Source organism: Oreochromis niloticus, linkage group LG2 (assembly GCF_001858045.2).
Source record: "Oreochromis niloticus isolate F11D_XX linkage group LG2, O_niloticus_UMD_NMBU, whole genome shotgun sequence".
NCBI lineage: Eukaryota > Metazoa > Chordata > Actinopteri > Cichliformes > Cichlidae > Oreochromis > Oreochromis niloticus.
This window is the reverse complement of record NC_031966.2, coordinates 15,488,508-15,507,486: the sequence shown is the minus strand read 5'-3', so window position 1 is coordinate 15,507,486 and position 18,979 is coordinate 15,488,508. Positions and strand designations below refer to the sequence as shown.

The following is an 18,979-nucleotide window of genomic DNA, read 5'->3' as shown; positions in this document are numbered from 1 at the left end:
GAGACATACAGGAAACACAGTATGCACAGCCCCTGTTTGTTCACTTGCTGCTGCTGCTGCTGTGTGTGTGAGAGAGAGAGACCCTTTTTATGGCAGCATGTCATTGTAGGATTCAAATTGATTATATTTAGACTGGTTGACTCGATTACATCCTGTGTGTCTCTCTCTCTGTACATTTGCGTTTCCATTTGTGTCCATAATTGTAATTGTGTGTATCTGCTGGCTGTTATTTCTTTCTTTTCTTGTCAATTTTTTACCTTTCAACAAGCACATTTGAGCGACCCTTACCATCAGCATTTTTTCAGCTGTCCATTTTGCTTTTCCAATTTTTCTATTTAAGTTATTACAATTCTGTTAAATCATACTATTTCTGCTATTTTATAAGATTTATGCTAAATATAGTATTTCTGCTTAATAATAGTATTTCTGCTGAATTATAGGATTTCTACCAAATCATAGTATTTCTGCTACTTTTTGGTATTGGTGATAATTGGTGTATTGGTGTTTGTCCCTATTTTTAAACATTGCTAGGCATCTCATTTTTGCCTTAACTTTGTGTATCTGCTGGTAGTTCCTTTGTAACGTTCTAAATTTTCTCCTAATTTTTCACAGTTGAAGAACAAATAATCGTTTGAGGAAACCTCTCTTTAACCTCGCTAAAATTATCACTTTTCTGCTAAATTATAGTATTTCAGCTCCTATGTTGCATTTCTACTATGTGTTACTATTATATTACTGAATATTAAGTTATACTGTTACACCATTTCTTCAAAGTTTTTAGGTTTGTGCTACATATGAACATTTCTGCTGTATTACAACAGTTCTGTCATTTGTACTTTTTCTGTTTGTCCCTATTTTTAAACATTGCTAGTCATCTCATTTTTGCCTTAACTTTGTGTATCTGCTGGTAGTTCCTTTGTAACGTTATAAATTTTCTGCTAATTTTTCACAGTTGAAGAACAAATAATCTTTTGAAGTAACCTCTCTTTAATTTGCCTTAGTAGAGCAACAAATACTTTTGAGCAAAGTTTACCAGCGGTTAACTTATTTTCAGCTGGTAATATTAATTTTCCGAAAATCCTGCTAAGTTACACATTCCTACTAAATCGGCTGCCAAGTCCCCAGGCAGCCAATCCTCTGTGAGGACTGAAACATTCAAGTCGTATATCCGGGCATGCGCGACTTCCCAGCCAGCCAATTGTCTAAGTCATATATGTTTAATAATTCATATTTTAAATATAAACAACACTTAAAGATTCACCCATCTCTTCGCAACAAAACAGTCTAAAAATGACAGTTCTAGACCCTACGGTTAGGAAATGTACACACAGCACACAGTCTGACACATAACACAACAGCAGAGAGAGCACAGACTTTAAGGTGGCGAGGCGTGATTACAGATAACGTCAGGTGCGACCACCTCTCATAATACACTACATTTTAACATAATGACCTTATATTTATTTATGACTTTTAACCATTATTTCAAATTCAAATAATCCTGTTTGAAATATTTATTCAACTTATAGAATTAAATTTCTGCTAGTTGTTTTCTGTTGCAAAGAAATCTAATATAATAATATTTAAATTTACATATATATCTTTCACGTTTTCAATGCCAATTTTGTGTAATGCCGGAGTTTCCCACTACCCGTGAATGCCTCTTTTTTTACGTCGCGGGCTCACTCCTGCATCTCCGCCCACTCTCTGCTCGATCCCTGCCGGTAAGAATTGCTGCTCTGCTTCTCTTCTCTGAAATTAAATGTCTATAAGCTGTTTGAGTGATTTATCGAGTTGTTGTTTGTGACTTGTAAGCCAGTCAAAGTATAAGTCATATTAAAGTAACACAATGGCTGCTTTTTTAGTGAAACGTTGTAATTTTAGTATTTAAACAAGTATTGGTAAGCTAGCCCTAACAACCTAAGCGCTAACGCCTAGTGGTCCTATAGGCCCAGTGTGAAATGAATATGGTTCATTTGATTGTATAATACAGTTATTGTGTTGTTTCATTTGGTTCATTCGGTGTGTTAGTGTTTCTGAGTCTCTTAGGGAAGCTGTCTTTCTCCTCTTCACAAATCAGTCAGTTAAAACGGCCTAATTCTTTAGGTTGTAAGGTAATGAGCCACCATTTTAGAATCACTGATTAGCTGCTGAAGCAGCAGGGTCGGCAACTTCAAAGGAGACATTTTACCGCCTCTGACTGAAGGCCACTTAAATGTAGCTATGAAAGTATGCTTCTAGCTCAGATTAACAAAAGTAGGACGATTTGCCACAAAATTTTAGCTGTTTAAGTATGCTTGTAGGTGACATTCACAAAGGTAGGATGGTTTGGCAGTGAATGTTACCGGCCAGTATTTTTCTAGCTAATATTCACAAAGGTAGGACGGTTTGCCACTGCATTTCGTGTTGTGCGCATGCGCAGAAACAACGGTAGGGTGGTTTCCCAGAACACCGGGAGAAAAAGAGTCACGTGCCTGTGCGGGTTTGTGTTGTGGGTTAATTAACAGAAAGGAGAGAGAGAGAGTGAGGATAAAACACATAATATAAGAATAATAACATCTCTTAACAATTAATTTTAGTTTTTTAAGAACTGTTTAACAAACACTTGTTTGTGCAGGTTGTTTTTTAAATAAAACCTACACCTGCAGCCACCTTCAAATAAATAAAATGCAGCAGTGCGCCATTAATATTGTTAATATGATATGTAGATATTTAAAACAACAGTATATTAAATGATACTAAATGATACTGTGTGCAGGTGATAATATTTTTAGGAAGCAGAATTTGAATGCAGACCAACTCAAATGTTAAAGCCTACAAATACATATATATATATATATGTGTGTGTGTGTATGTATATATATATATATATATATATATATATATGTGTGTGTATATATATGTGTATATATCACATCACCCAAGCTTTCATTTATGATTGTTCATGCTTTGAAATTGTGATGTCAGAATTTGATAAAGTGTGCAGTGCTAGGTGTAGCAAATCATTGCTTATGAAATCTACTGTGTTATCTAATAGCACCAAACTAATAGAGCTATCACATAACTCAGAAACTTGTGTGGCTTATTACAAATGGATGAAACCACATATTACCTTAATGAAGACATTAATCTTTAATAAGGTGTAGAAAAAAAGAGAAGAATTTTTGTTTATATTCCAAGAAGTGTACTGAATCTTTTGGACTGCACAGAGTGATATGCAGTATTGACTGTGATGCTGATCTGAGTTGTCTCATTCTGTATTTTTGTGCTTTGTCTTTTGTTACACAGAGTGAAAGAGATCTTTGGTTTTGCCTTTGCTGGTAAGTAAACAGTGATTGTAACTGAAGCAGTATGAACCTGGCATTGTGTAGCACATTTGATGACTTACATACAGTAGTTTGACTTTTTGTGATATGTTTCCATTTACTGATTGGCAAAAACACAGGATTTGTGACCTGTAGCAGCAAAGCCCCCACACAGGGCCTCTGACTGTCCCTGAAAATGTCCCTGAAGTTTAATAGCCCATTTATGTATGATTTAAATTTTTTATGGCTTATTGAATCCAAACATAGTTAAATGTCAGATGTCTTTATCCAGTTGTTCATTTTGTACTTATGTTTGTGGATTTAAGTAGCAGACAAAACAATGAAAGTGTTTTAGGGGAGTCAGTATATGTGGTTGCTCAAACACTTAAGAGCTGCACAGGTATTGATTTATATTGCCTCTCAAATTCTGCTGATGTATTACATTAAAGTCAGAACACTGTAGAAGTATTTTGCCTGACTCGGTATAAGTAATAGCTTTAACAGTTAAGCAATAACAAAAATGAAGAGAACCAGAGGTGTGAGTGGACATTGTTAGGTACATTACAGGCAATGTGTCGAATTAGTTTATTACTTATTTAGTGAATATTATGTGTTTTAAAATTAAATAGAAATGTTGCCAAAAAGGGACATTGCAAAATACATAAATATTCCTAGCAACTGGTACAATGAAAGGACTTTTTAGTGTAATATTTTAAGACATTTCATTTTTATCACAAACATTCTGCACCTCTGTTATTGTAACATGTCAATATTTACATGTATTTTAGGATTTGCATATTCATATCAGACTAACCAAAACATGATGATGTTTTCTGTTGCTTCTGATTTAAAGAATTACTTTGTATTTAATGTTTTTAACCTGAAAGGACATTAAAAGTTATGGTTTTTCACACTTTATTAGAACTGACTGGTCGTAGAAAATGTTGGAGCCACAAGGCTTCTGTGTAGGAAATATTTGGTATATCCTGCACTTGTGCCAACAAATATTGGTGCCTGTTCTTTGCATTTCTGTAGTAATGAATGCTTTTATTACACATGCCATGTGAGACGCTGCAGTTCATTTATCTCCTCTTTACACTACAGTAAGCTCATAAAGCCTTAAAGTAATTGAGGATTTTACTAGTTAATTTGTGTCACAGTAAATTGGATTGTGTGTGAAGAGGCTCAACAGTCTGAATCATCAAACAGTGATCTGATGAATTGTTTCCTTTCTCTAGACTGCTGATCTGATCGTCTCAAGTCTGGTAAGTAAAGGTTTGTCTGATGTGCAGTGCTGGGAAATGTTTCTCATTATAGGAGATTCAGTTTAGTGCTGTGAGTCAGCACAGCTCTTGGCAATCATCAAATCCTAGAAAAGTCTATGTGAACATTTCCAGACTTACAGATCTCTCTTATCATCATACTACATTTTTAATTAGGCCCTAATATCAGCCATGCTAAGTTTATTGTAGATTTAGCGGCGTGTGTATTAAACATGCCCCATATTTGACTGAAATATGTATAAACTGCTGTATAGGAGTCATCTGTCTCCAAATTTTTCATTTTGCCAAAAGTCATACTGAGTAAATTATTTTTTACTTTTATGTTAACGGCTCCCCAGACATTATGATATACTGTTGTACCAGGTAAGTACACACAGAAACGGGAATTTGAGACCTTTGGGCATTTAGGAACATGTGATGTGTCATAAGTGTAAGTTGAGTGCATGTGAAGTGTTTAAAGCAGGTGGTCTGAAACTGTCTGCTCTAACTTCATTGTGTGGGTTTAGCTTGACCATATAATGTTTATAGTAAGTTACTGTAGCACCACATCTTGGTTTACAGACTGTTTGTTTTTATTGTGTTAATAGAATGCAAAAATGTCCTCAGAAATGTTCCACCACCATATGTTAAACATTTTCATTCAGTTGAATCTAATAATGTACTGTACAACTCTTCAGTGTGTAATGATATACATGTTCTGTATTTTTCGGACTGTAAGGCGCACTAAATTCTAAGGCACATTAAGCCAAACAAAACAGATAAGTCAAACTTTATTCAACTCATTTACAATAACTCTCAAAATTGTTCAGTTGTAAGACATAAAATACAGAATACACTCACTTTTCAGGATTTGTGGATTGATGAATGTGGATTGATCAGTTTGAAATCTGCTTCATAAGCATGGCTCTCAATAGGTGCCAGGCCCTTATACACACACACCATATTACGTTGGAGCACAGTACGAATTACTCGACGAGGGTGCTGACTATGGTAGCCATGCTCCGACAATACATCAAGTGATGCTGCTTTGTAGCTTACCAAAGTCATACTAAAACATTTGACAGATTTTTGAGTGCCGTGTAGCACATAGAATTGGTTTGAAGTCAGTAAGCACAACCATACATAAGGTGCACTGTCTATTTTTAAGAAAATTAAAGGCTTTTAAATGTGCCTTATAATCTGAAAAATACAGTAAAGCCTGGTTTACTGGAAGTGTGTCTAATTCCACTTTATTTCTGTCTTACAGGTGACCTGCTGCAGAAAACCCTCTCCCTCTATCATTAACAAGCAATTCAGTCTGTCCTATCACTCTCCCTCTCCCTGCTCCATCTTTTTTGACAAGCCATTCTATCTTCTATCATTTCTCCGCCATGAGCTCTATCTAATTTGACAAGCTTGAACCTGAGTTGAAACGCAATCCTGTGACTTGAAATCAAGTTTTACCAGAATCTAAGTTTTTGGAATTGAAGTTACCAGAACTTCGTCGATCTGTTTTCAGAATTCTGAGAGATCTCCGCTCTCACTGCTCCATCTTTCCTGTCGTTAAACTCTCTCACATTCAGTCATTTTGCTGAAAATCACAAGTAGAAAGTTGAAATTACAGTAGTAGAATTACACTACAGTAGAACTCACAGTAGAAACTACTTACACAGTCCTACATTTGTCATTTTAATTTTTACATTACACTTTGGAATAAACACTGATAGTTTGGCTTACGGGTGCTGTTACTTTGATAATTATATAAATACACACCTTTTTCAAGGTTTATTTGTAATAAGATAATCCGGTTATTTTGTAATACATACATTCAGACTTATATTCACATAAATAATAAATTGGATTCAAATATATTTTTCAAGTCTGTTTCATTGGCTATAACATTTGACTACAAGTTTATACTATTATTATTTAAGGACAAACCCTTTTTTGTCACTCAGTGTAAGTGTTCAGTTACAGTTGTCATCTAGAGGCGGCCCTGAGAACACAGACTTCCTGTTTCCTGACTGCTGCAGAACGTCCAGCTGAAGAATCCCCATCGCCTGTCATCTGATTACCACACCATCACAGCTCCTTATATTTGCTTTAAATTTTAAATATCTGAAAGATTTACACAAAGCCTACTTAAAAGCTAAGAGTTTTATTATAGCCTGTTGATTGTTGAGATTTATTCTGCATATTACTTTACAGAAGTATAGACCTATTTGTTATCCCGTCTGGTTAAAAAAAAAAAAAGAAGTAATAATATACAGTTTTTGAAAAAGCTACAATAAAACAGACCAAAGTGTTTTCAAAGAACTTTAAATAACTTTTATATTGAGTTTGTATTTAAGTGAGCATTTTACATCAATTCTGATAAATCTCTGATTTAATAGTCATTAAAGTCATTAGTTTTTCAGTGTTTACAGGTTGAGTTTTGTTTACATATAAGGTCCAGTTTGTACTTCAACAAAATGCCAAGAAAAGGTCAAAGGTCGCAGTCCCAGAAGCTTAGATGGCAAAAGCAGAAAGAACAGGTAACTGTTTCTCAGAGCGGTGAGCAGGTAAAAGTGTCTGTTGCAACTATTCCCAGTCCAGAAGTGCAGAGCAGTGCTCAGACAGCTGCAGTGTCTTATGCAGATGTGGTAAAGAGAGGCGTTTGCTCATCATCTGTGCCAAATGCTAAAGTACAGCAGGTAATCCAGAATGAACCCCAGGTAACTGTGCAAACGCAGCATGATGGAGAAGCTCCAGGACCGTCTCATGTACAGGTTACAAGCAGTGAAAGTCGTCCACGAGTGAGTAGCATCTGTGCATCCCGAAGCCAGGCTTCTCCTAGGTATGGAAAGTACCGGAATCAGCAATGCATGGCGAACAGTTTGGTTTTCCTGTCGTTCTTACACGAGGATGAATTCATTACCAGAGCAGATCTAAACCGTGTGTTGGACAAAGGCCATGCCGTGTATTCAGATGCCAGAAAGAGGTTTGTGAACAGCGTGTTTCTAGCCTGTGATGAGCTTCCCACAGTGGTCACCAGCCGCAGACACGAGTATCAGGTGGATATGTCTCAGTTTGCTCATTATGGCACATTTGATGGTACAGCTCACCTTCCGAGCCTTGAACAGGGACTACAGTGTTTGGCTTCAGCGGTTCGCTATGCTTTGCTAGTCATGGGAGGAACAGTCATCGCAGTTTGCAGGCTGACTTCTGGTGAATACGCATATTTTGACCCTCACCCACGTAAGTCTACAGGAATGCCATTGTCGCTAGCTGTAAGTGGTGGAACTGCAGTTATGTTGAAATTCACACGTCTTAACGACATGATTGACAGGATCAAACACTTGTACCGAATGTTTAGCATCGCGCCAACCTGCACTTATGAGCTACAGCCTGTCGAGTTTCAGAGTGCAAACGCTGCTGACCAAAGAGATGCTGATGAAAACAGACAAACAGCTACAACTGTTCCAGCACCAGCTTTAAATGAACCTGAATTTGAAACCACAAAATCCACTGAGCAGACACAAAAAACTGTGACCGATACTTTAGCCACTGAAGTGATGTCATCCAGAGTGGATTATTCAAATGAGCCAGCTGCTGAGCTGAACAATCGTCCTTCTGATTATTTAGAAATAGAAACCTCTACATCTTCTGTAAGAGACACTCAGGTAACAAAAGAATCTGTTCCTCAGAATGATTTAAACACTGCCTCCTGTTTAACTGAGACAACAGAGGAACTCTCACATAAACTGTTGAAGCGTACTAAACAGAAAAGGAGAAAGATTAGGAGACGACTATTGGTCCAAGAAAAACTACCACAGAGAAAGGAAAATCAGAAAAAGAAAGAAAGACAGACGTACACTTTTGATGAAAGCTTTAAGGCAAAGAAAAAAGATTCTAGTAGAAAGTCTCATGATTCTGATCACAGTAAGAAAAAAAGTGTGTACAAAAATAATCTGTATAAACTCAATGCTACATATAGAGAGAAACAGAGAGAATATTTTAGAAAAATCTATAGAGACAGTGCTAAAATTAGAGAGAGAAAAAGAGAACGTGTCATAAAGATGTATAAAGAAGATTCTTTATTCAGAGAGAAGCAGAAGGAACGTATAACAAGAACATATAGAGAATCTCCCATTTTCCGAGAAAAACAGAAGGAACGTATAAGAAGAAATTACAGAACTTCTGCTGGATTCAGAGAGAAACATAAAGCTTACATGAGGTCATATGTATATAATGTATATAAAGAAAGTGAAGAATTTAAACAGAAAAAACGATCTTACATGACTAAACGTTATAGAGAAGAGACACAAATTCAGCAGCAACACAAGGACAATATGAGAGAACAAATGAGAGTAAAATATTGGAACAGTTTTTCTTTTAGACAGATGCATAATTTCAGATGTGCAATGAACATAAAAAGAAAATATCGCCAGATGCATCAACAAGCTGAAAGTTTACAGTCTAATCCAGATAACACTTTAATGAATGAGGCCATATCTCGTTTCAGATCAAACATTAAGTCAGCACCATCTTATGTTTGTACTGTTTGTCTAAAAGCTTCTTTTCCTAATCAGGTGAAAATCTCCAAAAGAGAAAATTACTCAAAACACCAAACTGTTGCTCAACAGTGTCTAACTGGTAAATTTGTTCATGTGTGTGATGAAGCATGTAATGATCACTGCAGCTTTCCTGTTGAGAGAAAAAAGGAGTATATCTGTCACACGTGTCACAGTTCCCTCAAAAGTGGACGCATGCCAAGGCTTGCTGCTGTCAATGGTTTAGAACTGCAGGATATTCCAGCTGAACTGTGTGATCTCAACATTCTGGAGAGACATCTGATTGCCAAATGCATACCATTTGCAAAGATTATTCCACTTCCAAAGGGCAGACAAAGACTCATACGTGGTAATGTGGTGTGTGTACCATCTGAGGTCCAACAAACAGTTGACTGTTTACCGAGGCTCAGAAGCCAATCACAGATAATGAGGATCAAGCTTAAAAGACGACTGTGCTACAAAGGCCATCAGCTGTTCCAGACTGTCACCTGGTCTAAACTGATCCAAGCCCTGCGTAAACTGAAACAAATTCATCCGCAGTACACAGATATTGTTATCAGAGATGATGCATTGCTTTGTGATCCAACGTTACCTGATGATGAGAGCAGTGATGAAGCCAGCATGGCAAGTGATGATTATAATGAAGCAGATTTGATGGAAATTGACAACTATGAAAGAGATGCCCTTTTGTGTGAAACCGAGTCTGAAAGTGAACAAGCTATTAATATGCAATCCTGTGATGAACAACCAGAGGAACAAGATCCAGAGGAACCAGAAAGTGATTTGAACAATGGAGGTTTTGCTCTAGAAAGTTGTCTGCAGCCTGTAGACATTTCAGAAGAGATTCTCTGTTTCACTGATAACACATATTGTGTGGCTCCTGCAGAAAGAAACAGTCCTGTTAGCTTCTTCAGAACTCCTCATTTGGAAGCCATGGCATTTCCTGTGCAGTTTCCTACTGGTCAGAATACACTGGATGAAAAGAGACGTCTTAAACTCACACCAAGTGCTTACTTCAAGTCAAGGCTTTTCAACATTGATGCAAGATTTGCTAAAGATACAAATTACCTGTTTTTCTCACAGTTTGTCACTGAAATACACTTGGCTAATTCCAGCATGACAATACAGCTAAGGAAAGGTAAAACTATGACCAAAGATGGACGCAAAATCACATCAGGAATGTTACAAAGTAAGACAGAAGTAGAGAAGCTGGTAAGAAATAAAGATGCAATCAGATTTATGCAGCCACTCAGAGGAACTCCAGCTTACTGGCAGAAAACTACCAGAGATTTATTCAGTATGGTTCGTCAAATAGGAACACCTCAGTTCTTTGTCACTTTCTCTGCTGCTGAGATGAGATGGCCTGAAGTGATTCAAGCAATAAAGAGACAACAAGGTGAAGAGGTTGATTTTGAAGCCCTGGACTGGTCAGAAAAGTGTGAAATTCTAAGATCAAATCCAGTAACCACCATGCGAATGTTTGATAAGCGTGTTGAGGCTTTGTTCAGAGATTTGCTTTTTTCTCCTGCACAGCCCCTTGGTGAAATCATTGATTACTTTTACAGAGTTGAGTTCCAGCACAGAGGCAGTCCGCATATACACATGTTGCTGTGGATTCGAGAAAAGGTAGAAGTAGATGTGGATGATGACCAAACTGTCTGTGACTTTGTGGACAGATACATCTCAGCTCAACTCCCTGATCCAGAAAAACAGCCTGAACTGCACAAAAAAGTCGCTGAACTACAAAAGCACAGCAAAACCACACAAAAACATGCTTTAAGAGTGTGAACTCTGGTTGTAGATTTGGGTTTCCAAAACCGCCATCCACAAGAACAATGATTGTGAGACAGGATGAGGATTCAGACACTGAAGCTGCAAAAGCCAAACTCAGACCTTTGTTGAACCTGCTGAAGGAACCTGAAGCTGCTTCCCTCACCATAGAGCAGATTCTGTCACGATGCAACTTGACAATGAATGAGTATGAACAATGCCTCCAAGACATAAACAAGAAAACAGCGCTGATTCTGAAACGTGACCCAAAGGACTGTTGGATCAACAATTACAACCCAACCTGCTTGAAGCCTGGAACTCTAATTTAGATGTCTCGTTAATATTGAATGCCTATTCATGTATAGAATACCTCTGTAAATATATAACGAAGAAAGAATCTGGCCTCTCTGAATACCTAAAGACAGTTATTGACAACTCTGATAAGAACACGGTCAATGAATGTGATGAAATGAGAGCTGTGATGCAGGCTTATTCAAAAAAGAGAGAAATCAGCGCACAGGAGTGTGTGACTCGAGTCTGTGGCCTAAAAATGAAAAAATGTTCCCGCAGTGTTGTATTTGTACCAACAGATGATAACCCTGTAAAAATGAGTCGCCCGATGAGCTACCTGGAATCCACAACACATGACAGTTGTAATATTTGGATGACAAGTTTGAGTGATAAATACAAATGCAGACCTGAGACACCAGAATATGAGGAAATGTCCCTGGCTGATTTTGCTGCCTTGTGCCGGTTGGTGAGTGGTCCAAATGAAGGAAAAGATGTGCTTCCTCTTCTAAACCAGCTTGGATTTGTACAAAGGCGAAAGAATGATAAACCAGCTATAATCAGGTATTACCACTGTTCACAGGAAAAAGATCCTGAGCAATATTATGGTCGACTGTTGAGACTTTACCTTCCACACAGATCAGAGCAGGAACTGAAACCACAAGGGTTCCAAACCTATCAGTCCTTCTACAACTCAGGTTTTGTACGACTTCCATGTTCAGACCACAGTGAGTCTGTGAAAAGGGTTGTGAAGAGAAATAAAGACAAGTATGAGAAGAACTCTGAGGATATTGAGAGTGCACTGGAAGAGTTTGAACAAAATAGGGATGTTGTTATTGATGAATGGTGTAATCTGGCTCCTGAATCTGAAGTTGTGAGGTTGCAATGTGATGAGAATCTTCATGAGAGACATTCTGATGATGAGAACGAACAGGAGAATGTTCCCGACTACAGTCGTCAGTCTGATGCTGTAACAGAGATCAGAGCCATCAGAGAACAACCTGCAGTCGATCCAGCCGTGGTACGTGTAATGTATCAGAATCTGAACCAGAAGCAGGCCTGCGTGTTCTATGCTATAAGAGACTGGTGTATTCAGCGCGTTTGTGGTTTGAACCCAGATCCATTTTTCTTCTATATCAACGGTGGTGCAGGAACTGGAAAGTCACATCTGATTAAATGTATTCACTCTGAAGCATCAAAGATCCTGAGCAGACTGCCTCTAATGCAGAAGAAGCTGACATATCAAATCCAACTGTTTTACTGACGTCATTTACCGGGACAGCAGCTTTTTCTATCAATGGCTCTACGTTACATTCCCTACTGAAACTACCCAGGAGTCTGAAACCACCCATTCAAGGACTTGGTAACCAACTGGATGAAGTCAGATCTGAGCTTATGAATGCTGAAATTATTGTTATTGATGAGATTTCAATGGTTTCAAAACCCCTTTTTGCCTATGTGGATGCAAGACTGAAACAAATCAAAGGCACTCAGAGACCTTTTGGTGGAATGTCAGTTTTAGCTGTTGGAGATTTTTACCAGCTGCCACCAGTTCGACAGTCTAAACCTCTCTGTGTTTACGATCCAGAACAGATTGACCTATGGCAGGAACATTTTCAGATGATCACTCTAACCGAGATCATGCGTCAGAAAGATGATGTGGCCTTTGCAGAGATGTTGAACAGGATTAGAGTGAAAGAAAAGACAGATGAGCTTTCTCAGTGCGACAGAGATTTGTTGTCACAGGCTGTGACTGCACCAGAAGAATGTCCAATCGAGGTCTTACACATTTATGCCACCAACAAGAATGTTGAATCCCACAACACAGATACGCTCAAGAAGCTTCATTCAAACATTATAATCATCAATGCAGACGATTTCCAGAAGGATAAACGTACAGGCAGAATGGCACGAAGAGACAAACCATTTACAGGTGGGCGAAATGATTTACCGACACCCTGAATGTTGCTGAAGGAGCTCGAGTGATGCTGACCAGAAACTTGGACACACTAAACGGTTTGGTCAATGGTGCTTTTGGTATACTGATAAAGGTGGTGAGATCTGAAAATGATGGACAAATAATTAAACTGGGCTCAGAATGGACAACCGGCAGCCTGTGAGACACAACCGCAGTGCTAATGCAGCATCTGATGATCTGGTTTACATTGAGAGAGCAGAGGAGAGTCTGAAGTTTAAAGGAGCGGTACGCAGACAGTTTCCTGTAAAGCTAGCATTCGCCTGCACAATTCACAAAACCCAGGGTCTTACAACACAGACAGCTGTAGTTTCAATGAAGAACATTTTTGAACCAGGTATGGCTTATGTTGCTCTCAGCAGGGTGACGTCTCTCAGTGGACTCTATTTACAGGACTTGGATGAGAAAAAGATTTACGCCAATCCCGAGGTAACTGCAGCGCTCCAAACCATGAGACAAGCCAGGTTGAGGAAATGATGCCTCTTCTTCAGGTCAGAGAAACAGCCAGCAGACCTGACACTCTTACACTGATCCAGCACAATACGGAGGGTTTGCCATCTCACATCAGTGACATCAAGAGTCATCATGAAATGTGTTTAGCAGATGTTTTGTGTCTCACTGAGTCTCACCTCCAAGGCTCCTTTGTTGCAGACAGTCTTCATTTGGACGGCTACACCATGTTCAAACGCAACAGACATGTGTCCTACACAAACTTTCCTCACATGGCCAGCAGAAGTGGTGGTGGAGTTGTTGTGTATTTGAGGAATCATTTTCAGGTTCAGGTAAAACAGTATCTGCATAATGTCACTGATCTTGAGTTTTTAGTGTTAAAGGTTCAGGCTCCATTCCCTGCGCTCATTGCTGTTGTGTACAGACCTCCAGACTACAGTTTGACACCATTCATGCAAAACCTGGTAAGTCTTTTAGATTCACTTGAAATAATGGACTGTCACCCAATCATTGTGTGTGGAGATTTTAATGAAAACCAGTTACAGAGTGGAAGGAAACAGATTCTGGAGCAGTTTCAATCTAGAGGGTATTCACAGCTGATCACTTCTGCCACTACAGACAAGAACACCCTGCTTGACCTCATTTTTATTTCTCAGCCACAGCAAAGTCTCCATTCAGGTGTCCTGAGAACATATTACAGTTACCACAACCCTGTGTTTTGTGTCCTGTCCTCCAGCCAATCATGAAGTCGTGTGGTGAGTTTTGAAACAATTACAGATCATGTTTGTTACAGAGTTTACTGATTGTAGAGCATGAAAAAGATTTTTCATTGAAAAATGTGTCTTCCCTACTCTGTCTGTAAGAAGACCCTTTCTTATTGCAATGTTATTAATCATTTCACCAAATCATTGCTGTACTTCATGCAGAGCGGGAGATCTGCTTCTGTTATCATGCACCTCAGATCTGAAATATGCTGCAAAAAGTATTAAACGGACATAATTTATTTTTTATTCTCATGTTTTAAATGACTAAATCTACTAATGCATTTTTTCATGGATGTTAATTGTCATCTCCTTTTTTGATACTTGTTTTACTCTGACGTATGTATCTCAACAAACGAGATCTTCCCCTCAAAGTGCTTTCAAATATGAAATAGTAAATAAATAAATCCCAGATAAATGCAGGTATTTATTATGGGTCACATGAATAAATACAGACAATTATATTTTCTTGATTATAGTAAATTTTGTAGAATCAAATGTTTTTGGGATGAATGAGGTTTTGCTTATCATGTTTTACAGGTAAAATTTTTTAAAGTTTTAAACTATCTTTAGGCTACCAGAGATGTCTATAATGATACATTATGTAGAGAACAACATTTTTACAGCTTACAGAATATGTATAAAAACTGATTTAGAAGTACATGGAAAGTTTCTGCATCCATTTTCTGACTTGGCCTTTATCCGGGTGGGTTTGGGTTTGGGTGGATAAAGGCCAAGTCAGAATTCTCTGAGCAGCTGGAAAAAGCTGCTAATAAACAAAGACATCAGAAAGCGGGGGCTTTAGGTGTAGCCCCCGCTTTCTGACGCACTAATTAGATTTAGTAACTGACACCCCATACCAGCATTACATAGACACTTGGGGCTGAGATGGGTGGGTGGGAGGGTGGGTGGTGTTAAAAGCACTTTATGTTTTGTAGATGTATTTTTTCAGACAGGGCACACACAGTCCTGTTTCCTTTGTGGGAAAACCTTCAAACTTCACCATCCTCAGCTGAAACAACAACATCTTAACACCATCTTCATGAACTGCTGAGCCAAACCTGATCCATCAGTGCTGGACTGCACAGATAACTACATGCTACAAGGAGACTGCTGTGTTATGAACTGCCATACCAGTGTGTCTTCAATGGAGAAGATGACACACCCATCACCTGACCTCCTGCCTGATCTGGAGACCATCATCATGCTGCCACACTACACACCTCTGAGACCATCAATGATGACTCATACTGAGGAAACTGTATTTCCTGTCAGAGATGCTCAGTGATCCTCAGAGCAGAGAGAGGTATGATTCTTTATCTTTGATAAAAAATGTCAGTGCTTTTAATTCATTTAATTAATTTAAATCCTGTTTATTGCAAAAATAATTCCACACTCAAATGATTATACTTGTTGACACTTTTTGAGTTTTAATTCACATTATGGATTACAAATCTATGCTTTTTCTACTCTGTCTCTCTGTGCAGGTACTGCGGTCTTCTGAGTTCTTCAGTGTCCCAACTGAGACATTCAAACCTCATTGCAGAGCTCATGTCTTTCCTCACCATCATGTGAGTGTGAGATTGCTCTGGATTCTGGTTATGTGGCCTGCAGCACCTATAAGGTATTTCAACATTGTTCATTGTATAACTTATTTGTAGTTTTTAGGCCTTAACACAAATAAAATGTTCCTTTTCTGTATTTTTTAGAACAAGCTCATCCTGCATGCCTGCATTCCAGCTTCTTAGACTCTACACAAGTGGACAGAGTATCAGTGTTTGGCCACTCTTACAGACACCAACTTCTGTCAACTCACTGCTACTGATCTGGCACCTCACTCCAGGAAGAGAGAGGGCTGCAAGCCTGTCATCGTTTCCAGTGTGACTTTGCATTCTTGGGATAGCATCAGATTTTTCCCACAAATATTCAAAGGTAACACTTATTTTGAGCTCATTTATTAAATCAAAAGTCTTCCATTGTGTAAATTATATTTGATATGTTTTTGTCTTCTTTTAGATTTAGATGCAGTGACCGGATGTGCTGCAGCTTTGTTAACTGTTTGGAAAACATCTGTTTGTGATGGTATTTAAAATTACACTTTAAGGTGACAGTTTCCATGTAATTTCAGTCGTTTTTCTAAACAAAAACAATTTTTAATTAACATATTTTTTATTTATTTTTATCAGCACATCATTGGTCAAAGTTAAAAAGAGCCACATGTTACACCAACAATGAATTTTTGACTCTGTTTGTGTCACCAGATTTAACAAACAATATCAGACCTATGAAATAAGTAATTGCACCATTTTTGGATAAATGTGCAATTATATTGTTTTGTATTTTCAATTGTTGAATAATTATGTTGTAGAACAAACCCAATCTGTTTAGCCAAACAACATAACTTGTTTGGTTAAATAGTGGATTTGTATAATTTTAGTCTATAAGTATAGCAAGCTGAATTCATACAAACACACAGCTCTAAATCTTGAATTGTAGGATGCACAATAATGATAATTTAATTATTATGGACATTTAAATCAGAATCTATTGAACCATTACACATATTCTTTATAGAGATTACACAACCTCAAAATGCAAAAAAACAAGAGTGTTTAAGAGGATAAATAAAAACAGCTCAAAGTGTGTTTGTATGAATACTGCCTTAGTATGGGGTGTCAGTAAGTACATGAGTATAGAATAGGTGTAACAGTGGTTTTCCACATCTGGGCTTAGACTGCTCTAATATATATAGATAATGGGTCAGACATATAGTTTGACCCATTAAGTCTATTTGAAAAGTTTATGAAGTTCATGAAGATCACATCCAGTCATATGTGTTTCTGTTTATCATTTTATGAGGTCACACAGCTGACATGAGTTTTGATCACAGTAGAACCATAACATTCATGTTAATGAGTCTACTGTTTACAGCTACTTTATGATAAATTTTATCCTGGTCACAGCACTATGTGAAAAGCTGTAAGAGGTAAAGTTAACCCAATTAATACCTGATCATAAATCACTCTCTAACACAGGGCAGTGATTATTTTTCAATGTAATTTATTCCACAGCAATGTTCTTTATTTGATCCCTGTTTCTTTAAATATGTGCATCAATTGTTCAGCTGTGTGACTCTCCATACCTGAAATATATCACAATGTGAACTTCATTTCAACAATATTCTGTAGTTTATCATCAAATCAGGAAAGCTAAACTAAAACTAAACTAAATGAAAAAAAGAAGCTCTTGGGAGTTTTAATGTATTTGTAATGTTGTTTATCCTTGCCATACGGGATGTGCACAAAACTCCAGCAAATCAGAGAATATATTTTGTCTCTCATTTCCTGTTTATATATGTATATATTTTTGCAGTTAATAGCCTATCATGTGTCTGCGCATCTTAGGGCCATAAATGTAAACATGGCAAACAAGGATGTATTCACAATTCCAACGGATGCTTCAATTGTTTGTATAGATTTTAGATTAATTTGTAATGTAATTAATGTAAATTAATGTACCTATGTAAAAATTGTGTTTCTGTTCTGTGTCCTGTTCTGTTTGTATGTGTGTGTGTGTGTGTGTTTTCCTTTTTTTGTGCTGCTGATACAACCAAATTTCCCCCTGTGGGACAATTAAAGGATTATTCTATTCTATTCTATTCTATTCTATTCTATTCTATTCTATTCTATTCTATTCTCATTGATATCATGTCTACCCAGAAATCTCAAGTTCATCATTTTGCTCTTCCACAATTATTTGAATAAAAAATTAAAAGAGCAGGAATGTTAAAATGAATAATGAAAGGAATTTTTGGGGTTTTTTCAAAAGGTACAAATCAAATATTGTTGATAGACCTGCCCCCTTTATTATGTACAAAATAAAACATTAAGCCTTGATCTGTTCTGTTATTCTTCTTTTAAAAAAACCCCAAACATTTATAGCCTTCCAGTGTTCAAAAAATTTTAAACAAACACAAATATATATATATATATATATACATATATATATTGTAACAGGGGGGCAAAGCGGGGGGGGGGGGGGGGAGTGAGTGTCCAGGATGAGAGGGGTGATTGATGATGATGCTGACTTTTCGCTGAAGTCTGCCTGTATAAATTTCTCTGAGGGGAGTTAGTGAAGTGCCAATTGCCTGCTCTGCTGCCCTCACCACCTGCTGCAGTTTGCTTTTGTCTTCCACAGTACAGCAGTTGCACCAGTGTAGAGTAGTAGGTCAGAAGGCTGTCAATGGTGAAACGGTAGGTGTTAATTAGAAGTATTTGAGTTATTTGGGCCTGGCACAGCTTCCTGAGAAAATGCAACCTTTGTTGTGCTTTCCCTACCTGGTGGGAAATGTTTGTGGACCTGGTAAAGTTGGCCAAGATGTGGGCCCTGAGAAACTTATAGATTTCTACCCTTTCTACCTCCTCATCAAGGTAAAGTGCTCAGATCACCTTGTTCTCCTGAAGTCGATTACCATCTCCTTTTCTTGGTCTTGACTGTGTTCAGATGTAGGTTGTTGTTGTCACACAAAGAATGTTTTAGTAACCATACTTTCAGCTTCATTTAATAGACACAAGACTGTGTTATGTATTTCCAGCTATTTATTTGATTTATTAGA

General features: G+C 37.7%; 2 long non-coding RNA genes across 2 annotated transcripts; both read left to right on the top strand.

The window, feature by feature from the left end:
- Window positions 1-3,292: 3,292 nt before the first annotated feature.
- Window positions 3,293-6,314, top strand: LOC109203167 (uncharacterized). Its single transcript, XR_002063091.2, has 3 exons — window positions 3,293-3,320; window positions 4,544-4,570; window positions 5,835-6,314. It is a non-coding gene; the product is annotated as an uncharacterized LOC109203167 (long non-coding RNA).
- Window positions 6,315-15,960: 9,646 nt separating this feature from the next.
- On the top strand, window positions 15,961-16,934 carry LOC109203166 (uncharacterized). The gene is made up of 3 exons (XR_002063090.1): window positions 15,961-15,988; window positions 16,074-16,296; window positions 16,381-16,934. It is a non-coding gene; the product is annotated as an uncharacterized LOC109203166 (long non-coding RNA).
- Window positions 16,935-18,979: the final 2,045 nt, after the last annotated feature.